An 18,941-nucleotide genomic window follows, 5' to 3' on the forward strand; every position below is an offset into this window, starting at 1 on the left:
TCAGGATGAAGTGGGAGCAGTGCTAGTGTTAATGGAAAGATAACTGTTACTCATGTAATCATTTTTTTCAACTGTGCTAATAGTGTATATATTAGTTCCTCCTTCAACCCCTTTTTATATATTCTTTTTTAATTTATCATTTGCGTAACTGTCAGCATTACCATTAGCCATCTTACACTCATAATGAACGAGCCTTTAATGACATTAAACATGTATATATATGGTCTATATCACAATGTCAAACTAACAGAAGTTTGAACATTGTAATATCAAATCATAAACTCCGAAACCCAGTAATAATGAAAACACAGAACAGTGATTTTTTTCCCCCCAGGGATAAAAATTGCTGTTCTGTGACAAAAAAAAAAAAAACTTTAAACTTAAACTAAAGTAGGGGCTTTGCCCCTTACACCCCCCCAACTTGGGGGGCTGTGCCCACACCCCTTACTTAAATATACCAACTCCAAGATTGCACAACAGTAGAGGAAAGAGCAAAGCCCCTAAAATGGCCCATCGATTTTTTTTTCCCTGGGAAAAAAATTGGTGTGCTGTGGCTTCGCTATTTTTGGATTTCGGACTTTTGGGTTCGATATTACAACTTATATAAGTTCGATGTTGTAATATAGACCCATATATATATATATATATATATATATATATATATATATATATATATATATATATATATAAATATATTTATATATATATATATATATATATATATATGGGTCTACTTCACATAATCAAACATCCAAATGTTCGACTTTCATATGGCCGAGACCATATGATCAACCATTTGAATGTTCAAAATTGTGAAAAAAAAAAAAAAACCTAAACAGTGCTAGCTGGTTTAACACACGGGTGTTACAATCCCAGGCTGAATGACTTACACAGGTGAACTTGAACTAAGGAAGTGTAGATCTGTGTACTTCCCTTTAGACTTCACAATCCTTCTGCTCAGCAATTACCTATCCTAGCAGTACTTCTCTCAGTTTATTTTTATTCTATTATACATGAAAATTTTGTCACAACTTTATTTTTGCAGCTATTAATATACAGTAGTTTAATAAGATGAAAAAGATGGAACTTACCTTGTTAAAGTGTAAAGCAAGTGCTCTGTTTGGGGCAATTGGTAAGATTTGAACTGAAATTGCTGCTCCACATCTTCTTCTTCTTCTGTAGTGCGACTGGCCTCAGTGCCTTCCCTGAGTCTTATATCCCACAACATAGGATGTCTGGTCATGATAATTATTCATATAAGGGGTTTTATATATGTATATATATATATATATATATATATATATATATATATATATATATGTATATATATATATATATATATATATATATATATATATATATATATAAAATCAAACATCCAAATGTTCGACTTTCATATGGCCGAGACCTTATGATCGACCATTTGAATGTTCAAAAATGTGAAAAAAAAAAAAACTAAACAGTGCAAGCCCCCCCGCACCCCCCATCCCTCCGCTATTTAAATATATCAACTCTGAGATTGTACTACATTGTGTTAAAGGGAAATATTCCCATTTTGCGCTCTATGAAGATTCCCATTCAGACCGTTCGAAAAATTTGATCATATGGTCTCGGCCATATGAAAGTCAAGCTTTTAAAAGTTCAACCATCTGAAGGGGACCCATATATATATATATATATATATATATATATATATATATATATATATATATATAAAATTATATATTATGGGCACCTGACTCCCCCCAAAAATAAAAAAAACTTTCCTTGCTTCCCCATCTCCACCTATTTTTTTACCCAGCACTTTCCTGTATTCCCATTTCCAACCATAATTTTAGTCAAGAAATATATCAGTGCTCATGAACAATGATCTTTTAATCACTTTAGTGTCTCACTGTACACAAACTATCGAATTCCATTCCTTTGCAGATTAGAGTAGATAATGAAACAGACCACTTTCATCAAAGTCCAAAAAACTGTGTAACAAGCTCCTCGTCCTGCTCCTATCATTACAGGTGAGCTAAGCTAATACAAATCATCTATCACTAATCCCTCACTCATGTTCACTAACTACAGAAACTTATCTCCCACTAATTACTATATTACTAACTCAGCTCAAATGTTCAAAGCCCTTTCTATACTGCCGACTCCTTACATACATGCATAATGTTTTTCTACATATTTGTCTCCATGTTTTATTTTATATAAAATATATATGAAAATTACACTGTGTTTTATTAAATATATTTATTGCACTACAGCTGTGGATGCATATTTTATTATACCCCTGGATTCTTGATGCCCTGCATGGCATGCATGAACAGTGCAGGAGCCCTAGCAGGCAATATGTCTGCTGTGCGATCCAGGAACAGCCTGCAGGGGTGTGCACGAGAGCTCCTGCACTAATCATGCACAGACTAAGCCATGGTATGCAAATCACCTCATTTGCAGGAGAAATGCATGCAAACGAGGGGATTTTGCAATCCAGGAAGCTTGCAATAGTCTGTGCAGGACAAGTGCTATCTGCAGAAATGTACTCGGTTAGTAACCAAGTACATTTCTGCAAAATCCGAAATGGAGCTATGACAGCTCCAAATAAAGGCTTCATATCATTGAGGAAGCATGCCAATGGCCAAGGATAAGGATACTAAAGCATACTAAAATCAGTATTTTGCCATGCAAGTCAATGGCAGGCAGAAGACAACCTGGCCAGTGAGTAATGATTGCCAAGAGGAGAGGCTCAGTGTGAGACATGTAACTATGCATTAGCAGGCAATCCTATGCAAATGAGGGGAAGGATAGTGAATCCCAGTTTTCACCAGCATGTGAGGCAGGTCCCAACAGTGTAAGAGTATGGATAGCTGGGTGCAAGACTAAGATATAGGTGACATTATGGGTGCGTGTGTCAGACATACTGTAAGCGGATTGGAGCCCTGTGGCACGGGATTGCTCCTAGCTTAGCATAGCTAAGTTAGGGGGTGTGTCTAAACCTGCATAGCACTCTTCACAAAGCCTAAGTGGGTGTGCATGCTGTGCACTGGGTTTTAAAGAAAAAAAAAAAGGTAAACCAGGAAATAGCAGCTCTGTGCACATTTGAGCACTCTGTGCAGTGCAGTGCGTCTCTGGTCTTAAACAGGAAGGCAATGGGAGAGGAAAAATGCATTAGGAAGGTAATCAGGGAGAACTAGCTTAGTTGGCAGGTGACATGTATCGGAATCAGCCAATTACACAGGCAGCAGACCAGACCAGCCCAGCCCAGATCACTACTATAAACTATGCAAACACCTTCCCCTCTGGTTTTTCCCACACTCTACACCACCGGTGTATACAAGCGGGGAAATTTTAACAAACAAACCTACAAAATGAGAAGGGCTGCAGCAGGCAACATGGAACAACATGTGCAAGAGGCTTAGGGTGGTGAGGATGTGAATGCTGCCAAACAACCCACAGTGAGAAATGGAGAAGAGTGTACAGACCCAGGCTAACCTTCCAGGGGCTACATGAGCTGGAGATAGTGGAGCGTTATAGGGTGGACAGAGACCTCCTACAGCAAATTGTTGAGCTGTGCCGGCCACACCTGATACACCAAACTCACTGAGAGGAACTCATCCCAGTGGATACCAAGGTATGTGTAGGCCTAGGTATACTAGCCACAGGTACCTCCCAAAGCACAACTGGGGATATCATGGTGATCTTACAGGCATCAGCATCCAGAGTATTCCACCAGTTCCTGGATGCCATATCAGCACATGCCAATGAGCACATATATTTCCTCAACACATGTGAGGTGTTAACCAGCAATATACGTCTCTTCCACCAAGTAACAGAATACCCTGGGGTAGTGGGTGCTACAGACTGCATGCACATAAGCATCAAAGCACCACCCAGTGAGCAGGGTAGGGCCTACTTCAACCACAGGGACATTCCGTCCATCAACTTCCAGGTCGTATGTGATGCCCAGGGCATTATAATGAATTTGTGTGCTGGCTGCCCTGGAAGCTATGATGATTCACACATATGGCATCTGATACCGCTGTACTAGAGATTTGCCAATGTGGACATCCCCTACGGTCACCTAGTGGGGGATGCTGGGTACACACTGGAGCTGTGGCTGATGACACCCATCAGAAATGCACATGCACCTGAACAACAACGCCATAATGAGGCACACGCACAGGCCAGACATATAATAGAGCATGTGTTTGGGATGCTCAGGTCACAGTTCCAGTGTCTGGACACATCCGGTGGAGCCTTGCAGTATTCACCAGCTACATGCACCCAAATTGTTATGGTATCTGCTATGCTACACAATATGATCCTGTGGAAACAGCTGCAGCAGGAACAGCATGGGGCAGGGCTACACAGTCCCCCACCAATGCCAAGGCCTGCACAGTCATAGACTGACTCAGAGGAGGAACAACCTGAGCCTGCCCCAGTAGGCAGAAGGAGGTGTGCCCAGTATGCCCTGGCCTTGGCAAAGTGGCAACACATAACACATGAACTGACACAGTAGGGACCCAGGGAATGACACCTCTCTCTGACTCGCACATACAGTAAAAGGGATGCCAAACATGACACTACCTGTGCTCAACCATGTATAGGGAGTGTACTATGTGCATCTGACATAGGCAGCCCTCCAGCACTATCCGCAAGTATGGCACACCCTCAAGGTAAGTCAATCAACCTACCACTTCCAAGGTAATAAATACCAGGTTCTCTCACCACGAAAATACAGGATTGCAATGATGAATCAAGTAGCAAAGCTTGGTAACAAGTCAAAGCAAGGTCAGCAAGACAGGCTGAAAAAATTCGGCAATAATCCAATAATGGTACGAAAAAAGAAATTTATTGAGTGAGCGCTTTCGCGTAGCACCTACTACGCTTCATAAGACAATGTAAAATCATATAAGATTCCTGTTTATATATTAAAAAAGGCGCCAAAAGCAGTAATCATAATAAATCTACCGCTTGCCAAATGGAGTAGAATGTATTGTTACCTGTAGCTATGGTATGGATGTCAGCATGCAAGGGAATTGGGTGGCCGAATGTTATGGCAGCAGACAGTAGACACCCATAGTAGCACCATGACATCTGTAAAACATACTGGAGTCACCATAGTAGCCAGTACTACACAGGGTGACAAAACCCACTGCAGAAAATGGGCTGAGCGACATGTGTGTCCATAAGACCCACATATGCCAGTCAGGAAGGTTCACATACCCAACAACAGTCTCAGCCAGCAGGACAGGTATAGACAAACCTGAACAGAGCCGGTGCCATGGCCCCAGAATGATGGCTATGGTTAACCTCCCAGCCAGGCCTACACAGACAGACCACAGCAGGGCAGGCAGTGGGATGTTAGTTCTGAAGGGTAGGAAGTCAGACAATAATATCTAGGGCAACCAAGGCCACGCTCTGTAGTACACTGGTATGCCTCTAGTCAGCATGCTAGTTAGCAATACAGAATGAAATGGAGTGCCTGACATACCAGTACAGTCATAACAAATGTGTACAAGTGTCACGTGTGCCCCCCACATCCTACACAGTAATGTAATAACAGTCAGATGTGCTCCCCCCAACCCTGTGTAGAAATGTAGAAATAGTCAGGTGTGCCCCCCCATCCTACATAGTAATGTAATAACAGTCAGGTGTGCCCCCACCACTCCTGTGTAGAAATGTAGAAACAGTCTGGTGTGTCCCCCCTCGCTCTGCAGAAATGTAGTAACAGTCAAAGCCAAATGATCGATGGATACCCTGCAGAGACAGCATGCTACCTGTTGGTGTACAACACAAAGGTCACCACTGCAGCACAAACTACCTGGACACTATCCACACATTCATTACAGATGGCCATACTGGGAATGCTCACAGACTTACAGAAATGAAGGCAATGTCAGTCAACAACATACTGAGAGGTCATACTGGGCATGCTCACACACAAACACATGAAGGCCATGACTGCAAACACCAGTGGACCAGACATAACTGGCAGTTGCAGTTGTTAGTGCGGACACTCGTCAGTATGCACCACTCATGCCTTGCACACACACACTGTGGATAGCAATACAGACATATATGTTAGGACAACACACTATAATAAGCCAAAGGTAGATGTACATAGATGTGTGGAAGAGGGTGACTGTGACAAGGAGCCATCCAGGCCTGTCCCACCCAGCACACAGCCAGAGGTCCCCAAAGATATGAGGTGCAGATGTCACTCACTGAAGATACTAGCCACCAGTATCTGTCATCATTACAGACTATGTGGTCCATGTGCCAGTTGTGCAACATGTCTGTACAAGGAAGTAGTCATCTAGAAGCTGTATACACGTACCTGTGACATATGACCTCGTGTGTGCCTGCATGTGGTGTGTCAACCCCTAGATAAATGCGTTATGGCTCATGCACACACCATCCTCCCCATAACCCTACTGTGACAAGCCTGCTGATGTCATCCAATGTAATATACACCTTTGGTGAAAGAGTACTCCAGTAATCTCTGTGGCATGTGCTATAACTGCATAGTGCTGTAGTGTAATAAACTAGTTAGGTAGGAGCTCTATCCCCAGACATTGTATGTGTGAATGTTTGTGTGTGTTCCTTTGTCAGAGTAGGGAGAAATGTTTTTGAGGCCATTCACAGGCACTACAGCCTCTATTGCCCTACTTTGGCATGTCTGCTGATATCATCAACTGTGAAATACACCTTTGGGGTAAAAATGTCCCAGTAATCTCCGTGGCGCATGCTATAACTGCATAATGTGTGGTGTAATAAGCTAATTAGGTAGGGCTTCTATTTCCAAACATTATAAGTGTGAATGTTTGTGTGTATTCCTTTGTCAGAGTAGGGTGCAATGTTTTTGAGGCCATTCACAGGCACTACAACCTCCATCGCCCTACTTTGGCATGTCTGCTGACATCATCAACTGTGAAAAACACCGTAGGGGTAATAATATCCCAGTAAACTCTGTGGTGTGTGCTATAACTGTGTAATGCTGTAGTCTGATAAGGTAGTTAGGTAGGTGTTCTAACCCCAGACATGACAAGTGTGTGTGTGTGTTTGTCTCTGACTGTGTAGAGAGCAATGCTTTTTAGGGTACTCACACTCCTTACAATTCATATACTCAACTTTGCCAAGGCTGTTGATATCACCAATCTAGAAATACACCTCTGGAAAGGTTGTAGCCCAGTAATCCTTGTAGCGTGTCCTGTAATTGCGTACTGCTGTAGTGTGATAAAGTAGTTAAGTAGGTGTTCTAACCCCAGACATGGCAAGTGTGTGCGTGTGTGTGTGTGTGTCTGTCTCTACTGTGTAGAGAGCAATACTTTTTAGGGTACTCACACTCCTTACAATTCATATACTCAACTTTCCCAAGGCTGTTGATGTCACCAACCCAGAAATACACCTCTGGTAAGGTTGTAGCTCAGTAATCTCCATAGTGTGTCCTGTAACTGTGTACTGCTGTAGTGTGATGAAGTAGTTAGATAGGTATTCTAACCCTAGACATGGCAATTGTGTGTGTCTGTGTGTCTGTCTCTGACTGTGTAGAGAGCAGTGCTTTTTAGGGTACTCACACTCCTTACAATTCATATACTCAACTTTGCCAAGGCTGCTGATGTCACTAACCTAGAAATACATCTCTGGGAAGTTGTAGCCCAGTAATCCCTGTAGCATGTCCAGTAACTGCGTACTGCTGGAGTGTAGCAGTTGTGGATGTTTTGTGTGTGTTCCAATGTCTGTGTACGGAGCAATGCAGTATAGGTAGTTACACACAGTACATTTGAAATGCCCTACTTTGGTAATTCTGCTGATGTCATTCATTGTAAAATACACCTTTGGGGAAGGAGGTCTCTAGTATTCCCCATGGTGTGTCCTATCACAGCTCCATGCTGTAGTGTGATATAGACATTGGTCAGGGGTTCTATACTGACACATGTCGGTTGTGGATGTTTTGTGTGCTTCTTACTGTCTGTGTAGGGAGCAATGCATTTTAGACTACTCACTTGCAGTACATTTGAAATGCCCTACTTTGATAATCCTGCTGATGTCATCCATTGTGAAATACAGCTTTGAGGACAGAATAGTCCAGTAATGTCCGTGGTGCGTACTATAACTGCATAGTGCTGTAGTGTAATAAACTAGTTAGGTAGGGGCTCTACTCCAAGACATGGCAGGTGTTTGTGTGTGTGTGTGTGTGTGTGTGTGTGTGTGTGTGTGTGTGTGTGTGTGTGTGTTTGTAACTCATATCCTGTGTAGAGGTGGTTGTGATAACAGATGTAAAATAGCTGGGAGGCTGGGGTGCAAAGCCATACCCATACATGTGACATTAAGGCCAGTCAATGACAATCAGCAACCCCAGTACTACCCAGATCACACTCTCTACCCATGTGCCATACACACACATGCCTAGGCAACAGCCAATATGTGAGTAGTACACTGCATATTGGCCACCGATAGTGACTATGGAGTGATAGCAGTGGGCTACAGAGGGCATTTCACCTTGCCCATCTGTCCAATGTGCACATACATGCAGACAGTGCACCTCCCCCATGTTCCCCAATGGACACCTGCACCATTTGTGGTGCCTTCACATGTGACCCACAATGGACATACCATGCCTGACAACATGCCCTGTATGGACAGATAACACTGACACCAGGGAATGCTGTTAGCATGCTATCAATGTAGGTGCAGGGTAGACCTGCTGCCCATTACTAGTTCCTGCCACAGGTGGGCATGACTGGCACATCTGGTGATAATTTGTGTTCACAACATGGCCCAGACACCTCAGGTACAGTTTCACATGTCCATGTGCATGTGGGAGGTGTGCACATCCTAGACACCATCCATGTCATGGACTAAGGAACACATACATGGCAGGCGATGCACAGCATTGGCCACACACAATAGTCACCCAGGTGACTGGATGGGGGATACAATACCCACCTGTATGCAGAAACTACAGCCCTGAGCCACAATGCAGACCATTGTCATGTGGCCTGATGCCAAGGTATACCCATCACCTACCCTTGTATAGCCTGCTGGCACAGTTGCCACCACACACCCATGCAGACATGCACCCATGCATGTCAGTACTGGCACCCAGTATGTTTGTGTGTGTTGTAAGGTACGTATGGCCACATCCACACTCATTGCAACCCCCATGGGCATGCTGTCCAATGTCTGACACCTCCTCATACTCTTTACCCTTACGACCTCCGTATGACCCGTGTGGTGCATGTGATACCTGCACAGTGATGTGTTGTGCCAATCCCACTACTGATGAGTTGTACTCCTGGTTCTACCAAGTGTGGCAGTGTGTGTGCATCCCTGTGAGACTGTGGCTGTGTTGACGCTGGCACCTGTTCATGCAGACAGGCATGTGTACATCACCTACCTTATATGTACCGTATCCCTGTTGCAGATGTCACTCACCATCACATATGTGTCCTGAGTGCTCCACAACAGGTAACCCATGTGGTGCATCCACTAACTGCATCTAACTGTGATAGCACTACATAGTTGTCGGGGGTTTGATACCCTATGCTGGTAGGTGTGTGACACAAGCATGCTACAGTTTTACTCTCCCATCCCTCCCTGACAGGTATTTGCCTCTGTCTGCCCCCACACCCCCTCTCTGGTGGATGTGAAGACCCACACCTGCTATGCTTAGGCAGCAGCATGTGTATTTTAAGTGATGCTCATGATCAGCTGATGGCCTCTGCACGAATTGCAGCCCTCCCCTAGCTGATTACATGTGGGACAGCTGTGGTAACATGCCCATAGCCAATTGCATGGAAACACACTCAGATATCTAGGAACATCATGGTGGTGTTGGCCCTTTTCATTCACTGTGAGTAGGAACTAGATATGTTGTTTGGCAAACAGCATCTCAGATGGATTGGGGATTTACCTCTAACAACATACACTGTGGAAAGAGGGCAACAGGAGGGGGATGTACCTGACCTGATTACAGACTGTAAATGCTGCTATACTGAATTTGGAGTAATGTTGGTTTAACAGTGTTTGTCTGGATATGGCTGTTGTACATGTTGCAATACCTGCCATGACAGTTCCATGTTTGTGAGGAATCCCCATCTGCTGGGTCATCTGCAGACTGGCCAGTGTTGTGCCTTTGGTTTCATGTGTTAGCCACAGATAATCTATCTGTGGACTGAAGGTAGTGTGAGGATTGCAGTCTGTAGATGGTGAAAGCCATGACAGTTACTGACTTCATATCCCTCATAGGACATATCTTGCAACAAGCACTACATTTCCCATGAAACCAGCGCTCAAGAGGCGTGGTTTGAGAAGATGTGTGTGATGTGACATCACCCGTCATCTAGCACTCTATTGGTAGAGAGCAATTTTTAAACAGGCACTACTGCACAGTACACATGGATCTGATGAAGGGTCATTGAATTGTGAATAAATACTTGATGGTTTTAATGAATGCAGTTGTCATCTATGGTAACGAAGGTTAACTACACTTGCCGATATTCAAGTAGAGCTGATTATATACATTGTGCTTGGGAAGGCAATACATTTGAAACATTTATCTTATGGCTGCTCAACCAAGTGTCTTGCTGAGCTTTTTTTGCATGTGGAGTACAATCGTAAGCAAACACCTATAGGTGTTGCAACAAACAAACTTTTGTGTTGAGTACTGGTAGTGGAACAAATCTGCCCTGGCTGTGGTCTCAGTGCTGCTTGTTGTTGTATTCATACTCTTTTTTTCTCAGCAGTACACTCCTGTTTGGTTATAGTTTTGTTTATATATATATATATATATATATATATATATATATATATATATATATATATATATATATATATATTTAAATGGATATAACATATCTATATATGTAGCTATAGATATAGGAATATATACATATATGTATGCCAATATATACATATATACATAGATACTCATACATCTATATATACATATATATATATATATATATATATATATATATATATATATATATATCTGGGTATACTTCTAATGACCGAAGCCGATTCGCCGACAGTGAAATCACCGACGCCAGAAAACCGACAACACACAAACCCGACAACGCGAAACACCGAACACCATAACACCGACACACTACACGTAAACAACACAGTACACTACAACACATATCCACTAGCCCTAACCCAAACCCTAACCCTAAGGTCCGACACTACCGCACTCTCCTACCTGCACCTAACCCTAACTCACTTACACACCCCGAACCCCAAGCTCCGACACTGCACACTCTCCCTACCTGCACCCTAACCCTAACTCACTTACACACCCCGAACCCCAAGCTCGACACTACCGCACACTCATCTATCACACACCCTAACCCTACATCCCTGAGTATTGCACACTTACCTGTCCGCTCCCTACTCCTAAATCCCTCACTATCGCATACTTACCAGGTCGCGCTTACACATTCCCCTTGTCGGTCTTCCGTCTGTCGGGATTCGAGCATGTCGGTCAACTGCGTTGTCGGTCGTTTCGTGTCGGTGATTTCACTGTCGTAATCGGCGTTCGGTCATTAGAAGGAGACCCATATATATATATATATATATATATATATATATATATATATATATATATATATATATACATCCATATGTCCACATATATACAGCAATAAATATATATATGTAAGCATATATATGGTTCACCTTTTAAAGGGAGAAAGTCATTTCTCCGAAAGCTGGAAGGTCAAAAGTAGGTTTTCAACATTGCACAATCTTGGAATAGATGCATTGAATGTGCAATGAGTGAATGTCACTATGCCTTCGCTCACTACAGATTCGGTATTTTGTGTGCGAATTATGGGGATCGGGAAAATGTCCCTTTCCCCACTGTAGTGTGATCTCAGAGTTAGAATATTAAAGTGGGGGGGGGGGGCACAGCCCCCCCAGATTTGGGGGGTGGAGGGAGGGCTTGCCTCCCTGCATTACGATATGTATTCCAACTTGTAGTTCGAACATCAGCGAATCTGCTTTTCAATTTGCTGAGTTTTGAACTTCGGTACAATTCGAAATGACTGATTCATCCTTTCGGTTCACAGAAAGGGCCGTGTGGAGAAATGATTGTCTCCCTTTCAAAGGCAAACCCATATATATATATATATATATATATATATATATATATATATATATATATATATAGATATATATGGACATACATCTGTAGATGAAATTGGGAACATAACCAAAACATATGCGTCCACATGCACCATTAATGGGTTTGAGAGACCCAAACAACATACATCTGGCATGGATAGGTATAACCCCCCACAGCCAAACACGTCTGGCCTGCAATACACTACCAACCTTAGCAAATCCCATAACCAGGACCCTACACTACAAGGGCAGTACATGTTAACAGTACTCCATCCCACCTGTAGGATGTCAGGCTGGCATTACTAAGATATCATGCAGTACAGTCATGTGAAGTGTCATGTTTGGGGGAACCCCCTGGGCAGGCAAAGTAAGTAGCTGGGATCCCTCATACGATCCAACAGGCCTACACCTGACAATGGATTCACCAATGTTGGCAAGGACAATCACAAATCCACCATGTCAGCTGGGAACTACTACCCAGTAGCCTGGTCTGCAGGGACATGGAACATATCAACAATGAAACCATGGCCAATTTCACTGGGAATCTTTAAACCCTGGACCCCGCCAATGTTGGACTTGTGAAAGGCAGAGAATACATCCTGAACCTGGTATACCTCCTTGATGCAATCATGACAGGTGTAGATGAGGGTTAGGAGGTGCACACAGCCTGTGTAGATCATAGCAGGCTTTTGTACACCATCCCACATGTAGGAATGTGTGTAGATGTTAAGGGATCTACCTCCGTTCACAGAATATGTTTCCCCCAGGACTGCTTTGCAAATGTCAATATTCCACAGGTGCCATCCCTTGGACATACAGTCCTTCACAGCTCATAGATGTGTTAATGCCCTTCTCCACACTGTAGAGGTGTGCAGTAATACTGGGGTTGCTATAACTCACTAGGTGTAGCTGTTGTGGACGCATCCACCATCATTGCAGTTACTGTTGCATCTATCCCCCCACATAGCTGTCTGTAATACTGTTCAGTGTATATTATCAGGTTGGTTAGTTGTTTACACCATTCACAGTAGTAGAGTGCCTCACACCCTCCTAAGGGTAGGGCTATGCCACCAGCATTGGCACACCCATGTTACTGAGGTGAGGAATGCAGTAGTGTGGGGAAAGGGGCATATACCCTGCTGTTGCCATGTTCACTGTCATTCAAATAGCAGACTGCATATATATATACCAGTGTGTGGTTGTGCTTATCCTGTCTTGGTGGGATTACATGGGCAACAGATGTGTTACCTGCACGGGGGTATGCCTCCATGTGTACAGTCTTGTATTTGTACTGCATCCAAACCAAAGTCTCTGTGTGTTCTACACAGCCATGTCATGTGTACCACCCACAACACTTGCTGGTGTCCACTGTAGAAAGCCTGCTGACACCACTACACCCATCAGCCATGTGGCACATGGACAACCACAACACAATCAGAATAGATAATGGTGAAAACAATACAACATTGTTAATTACAGCTATAATGCATCATGGATGCACAGCTACACCTTTCAGGATGTTATCAATTCACTTTACTGCTGACAACATGCTACACAGCATGACATTGCTACACTGTTGTACAGTCACCCTGTGCATCAGCACCATGTTAGCCTGTCCCTGCATCGATGTTACAGATGACATGATGTGGCACAGGTATCATCATATGCACAGGGTGTTTTGTTGGTTTGCCAGAGGCCTAGGCTGAGCCATACAATTGACAATGTGTGTGTGTGTGTGTGTGTGTGTGTGTGTGTGTGTGTGTGTGTGTGTGTGTGTGTGTGTATGTGTGTGTGTGTGTGTGTGTGAGGTGGCTGATTAGTGTTATGGGCCATTGGTGATATGTGTAGCTCTCAACTGTGGGCCTATCCATATGATAGCCAGAGGATTGGCTGTAGGTTTTGTCTGTGCACCACACAGGTACTGTCCCAGCTATATCAGTGGCATTCTGTCTGTTGTGTGCTATCAGTACATGACTAAATCCATTTGTATTTCAATGTCATATTCCTGCATAAGGGTATGTTGCAACAAATCCTGTAACACCAGCAATTTCCAGGGTGTGTAATAGCAATAATGCAAATATGGCCCTATGTTCCTGCCTCTGTTCTCCACATATATGCCAGTCTTTGTCCTGCTGTGATACAGACAGGGGTTGTTAGGTAATGGCCTATCATTATTTACTGCTAGCATTACTGCTATCATCCCAGTCATGTCATGGACTCCCACACCAACTGTTGGGCAAAGTCCATATATATGGGGGCAACAGCTGGACAACACATATGTGCCCTTGTACATTCCAAAAGTCAGTGTGTGGTGCACAGTGTTCCTTGCCCTTGTACAGCAGTTTATGGGGGGGGGGGTTCAGGGATATAAGTGTTAAGACAAGGGTCATTCAGTGTAATAGTGAGATGTTAGGCTAAGCAATGTTATGCACACGATACTGTGACATTACCACAAGTGCTACATTTCCCTCTAGGGCTTGACTACAGGGTGTAATTGGAGGCTGCTGAACTACATCTGTAATTGTTGATTGTTACTTATCTTGAAAGCAAATCTTGTGTCTACTGTTGTGCTAACTGAAGGCCTTGGCCTGGACAACGTAGTATGGTATATATCCACATTGCTTGCATCTACTGTTTTGTGTGGGCCTTGCATTCATCAATGATTACTTATTTCAGAATTTATGTGGTGTAAGTACTGGCATACATTATTGTATAGTACACAAATAAAGGTTTTCTGTGTATGGATACCTGTGTGTCGTGTCATGTCCTTTGGATTGTTGGTGGGTATAGTTTAATGTAAGTACTCTCATTTGTGGGAATGGTTGCCACACTACACATTTCACAGGTGCCAGTTACAGGGCTTGGGGCTGAGGGATATACTTTGCACCCAGTACTTCCACACTACTTCTACATATGTATGGCTACTAATACCTTTTGTCTGTGTATATGTGTATGTATCTATATTTATATATTTATCTCATATAGTCTATCTATCTACATTTACAGATATATATCTGTTCATATGTCCATGCATGTTTGGCTCATATTTTGGCCTGTACCTCATTCTCTTAGCAATTGATGTGGATCGCAGCACTGAAGTCAGTAACTAGTGCCAACACTTTGGTGTTTCAGACTTCATCTCCTTCTACATGTTCTAATACAGATAACTGTGTACCTAGCAGCATTTTAAGTGTATTACAGCAGTAGTTAACATATATCCCTATTTGTACCCACATTGTGGTACACTTTGTCCAGACTTCTTTCATTAACAGGTTGTGTGATATGATATTACTACATTTCCTGTACTGTTGACTGATTGTGCTGGATGATATGTTTGTGAAAACATCATGGTTATGTTTATCTGCTATGGTTTAGTGATAAATCACTTTGTGTATGGGCTGCAGGGTCCTGGGTTTGAGCCTTGCAGTGGCAGTTTATTTTGTTGCTGGGCAGAACATGGGCTATTGGTTACAGAGTGATTAAGGCACTTTAAAGCAGTTGTACCTGGGTTTGCATGGGTTTGCACGGAACTAAGCACTGCCAACTGCCGGTTACAGTTTCTTACAGTTAGTCAGCTTCTATATTGCTTAACCTGTGTAGGCAGTGCTTACCCCGCACAAACAGGCTGAAACCCGCTTACTGCTGCTTAAAAGTGCCTACTACTGCTTACCCCAGCACTAATTTCTTTAAAAGAAAAGAAAAAGGGGTGATAGGAAAGTGGTAAAAAAGGGGCACAAAGAGGGAAAGACATTAGGCAAGATAGCTAGGGATGTGCAGGAAGGGTGTAGGGAAGGTCCATAGCTGCCCATTTCTTCTACAGCAACAGCTGTGCATATGCAATGAATTTGGAAGTACATTTGAACCTTCCAACCCCTGGGAGAGGGGTGAGGACAACAATAATATGTTGTGATGCTAATTAGACCAAATTACATATGTCCAGTGGACATGTGTGCAAAATGGACAGCTATGTATGGGACGTGAGTTTTTTTGGGAACAGATTGCCTTTTTTTTTTTTAAGGTGAGAGTGGGATGTTGAGAAAGGAGAGAAGGTATGCTCAGGGAGGATAAGTTGGGTAGGATGACAGACATGGCAGACAAGACAGCATACAGGGGCGGTAAATGACACATGTGGGGGGAAAACACCTTTGATGGGGAGGGGTGTTTGGAAGTTGCAAGCCCATGGGCCCCCAAATGGAAATAGTAGGACTGAGGTCCCCACCCATGGTCAGTCACCACTGCACCTTCACGGCCCCAAAGGTGGCTGTGCTGGGGACTGTATAGGAGGGGCAGGCTTACCCTCTAATTGCTCCACTCGGCCCTCAAGTTTGAATAGCCAGTCTCGAAGCTCCACATCGAGCTTCCTACGCACCACGACCCAGACCTGACGACAGGTGACATGTTCCTCTCCATGCCCGCTCCCGGGGGGGGGGCGAGCCCCATCCCCTTTGGCAGTTCGACCCAAAGGTGGCTCAGGGGCAACGGAGGCGGAGGTCCCAGACTGGGCCCCAAATGTGCTGGTGCCCAGTGCTATGGTCAGCTGAGGTGGGACAGGTGGGTCTGCTGGGACCGGCCTTCCCATATAAGCTATGTTGTAGCAGATATATGACAGATATGGGTTAGTAATAGTCAACAGCATTCAGGATTAGTTATAACAGCATGCATAGGTATTCTCATTAACCCAAAACACTAGATTTAACACAGTTGCAGAGCAAGCAAAACACATGCATATATGGAACAACAGTGGCCATTACAACAGCATGCAGGTTTCATTGATGGCAACAAGCCACCAATATGGGTGTATTTTAACATGGCACATGCATAGAAACAAATGTGAATATTTATAAACCATTAGGACATATATCTCAACATACGTTTGGAGTGTACACATACCGATTGAGGTGTGTCATTGTGGTTTTTTTGCACATATGGTAGGGGTGAGAGAGAGATTCAATTAACAACTAATATATCCTTGTAGTTTTCACAACATTCTTAGTCACTGCACTGATCTGTCCCTTACATGTATTATTGCACTACCCAATGGCCTTATATTGTACACTGGTATGTTTATAGATTATTATATACGTGACCTGTGTCTTACATACAGGCGTGACAAGATGCAGGTGTTAATGCAACATATGTTGAGAATTGCTCTCATACACTTTGGGTGAGGCGCTAGAATGACAGGTTTGTTTTCATATACATTCTCTGAGTATGTACATGTCTGACTATCAGTTATATGTCATTAACAGCTACCTACATTTCTTTGATCATCACACTGATTTTTCAGGGGAACAGGGTACCAGGCTGGTGATGAGGGCCATTTATCTGGATATGCTGGACAGATTGGAACAGTTGTGGGGTATGAATATTCGTACAACTTTCTATTTGAACGTTCTGGCAAATTCTGTACAGTTGGGTGTAATTATGCATACAGCTTTCTATCTGAACATTGTAACAAAATCTGTACAGTTGTGGGGTATGATTATGCATACAACTTACTAGCACTCCCGGGATTCAAACCCCTGCTGTGTGTGACAAATAAAATTACAGTTAACATCACAGTACACTATTCTCCCAGGAAACTGATGTGGAGCTTTTTACTGTTTTCTGTGTAAGTCTCCCTCACTTGCACAATATGACTGACCTCTTGGCACTTCCAACATTGTTATACAGAAATTCATACACATTTTATCTGCATACCACAGTGTGGGTAACACTGCTTAATACAACAGTACTATGTATAGTATGCAACAGTTCAACAACATATGACAAAAGAGTAAACAGAAGCACTCCAGGGGTTATACCTTTATTCACAGGATATTACCCATTTATTTCTACTGGTACAACACTTTCTAAGGCTCTTATATTTATTTGTTATGACAGTACATGCTGAATGATTACTAACCTGCCTTGCAACACAGCCTTTGCAACCTAGCATCATGGGCTAGCTGGTTCGTAGCCTGCTTATCTGCAGCTGTCAGAGAAATACAGTGATATTTAGCCATACCTATCCATAGTATGCATAAGCTAGGCAATTATTGACTACTTAGTAAAATGAGTACTTACTGAGTACTGGGGCATTAGGCATCTGCTGAGACTCCTGGGTCCACTGTTCCAGTACATCCCCCCTCTGCCGCTTCAGGTCAGCATGATGGTGCCTGACCTGCTCACCAGTCCGGGGGATACCTGTGGCACTGGTGAGGTCACAGGCGAGACTGTCCCAGGCCTCCATTTTATGCTGCGAGCCTTGGTACTGGCCCTGCAGTAGTCCCTGCTCATGGTGTTTTACCAGGAGCCATACCATGAATTTTGACTCCTGGATGTCTCAGCGCTGTACTCTAAATAAGTGCCTTCACCCACACCAGCCATTCTACCTGCAGTAGGAAGTTATAACCAGTTATGGGATGTAGTTCCACCTGTGGGGTTTAAATACAGCCAGTTACCCACACTTTTCCATGATTGGCTGGTTTTGAAAAGGCTAAGCTATAGGCACACCTGCTTACCTAGGGTTGGCAGTGCTTAAAGAGGTATACCACTAGGCAGATTGAATTGGCTCTCCTACACATTGCTTACACTTACTGAATTGAGCTGTGCTGCGGTTAGCATTGCTTAATAGTTAATTAGCACTATATTTGCCTTTTGACAGTGATTTATTATTCATTACAAGTTATGTATGTGTCTGGTATCCATGATTCATGTGTACATACACTGTATGGGGTCCTGGGGACTTCTACACTTTACTACAATAACATCTTGGATCTATGCTTACTGCAGTACTCCAGTTCACATATTTATGTTCTGTGGCAGGTTATACA

This window comes from Protopterus annectens, chromosome 6.part0 (assembly GCF_019279795.1).
Source record: "Protopterus annectens isolate FY-2018-M chromosome 6.part0, PAN1.0, whole genome shotgun sequence".
NCBI lineage: Eukaryota > Metazoa > Chordata > Ceratodontiformes > Protopteridae > Protopterus > Protopterus annectens.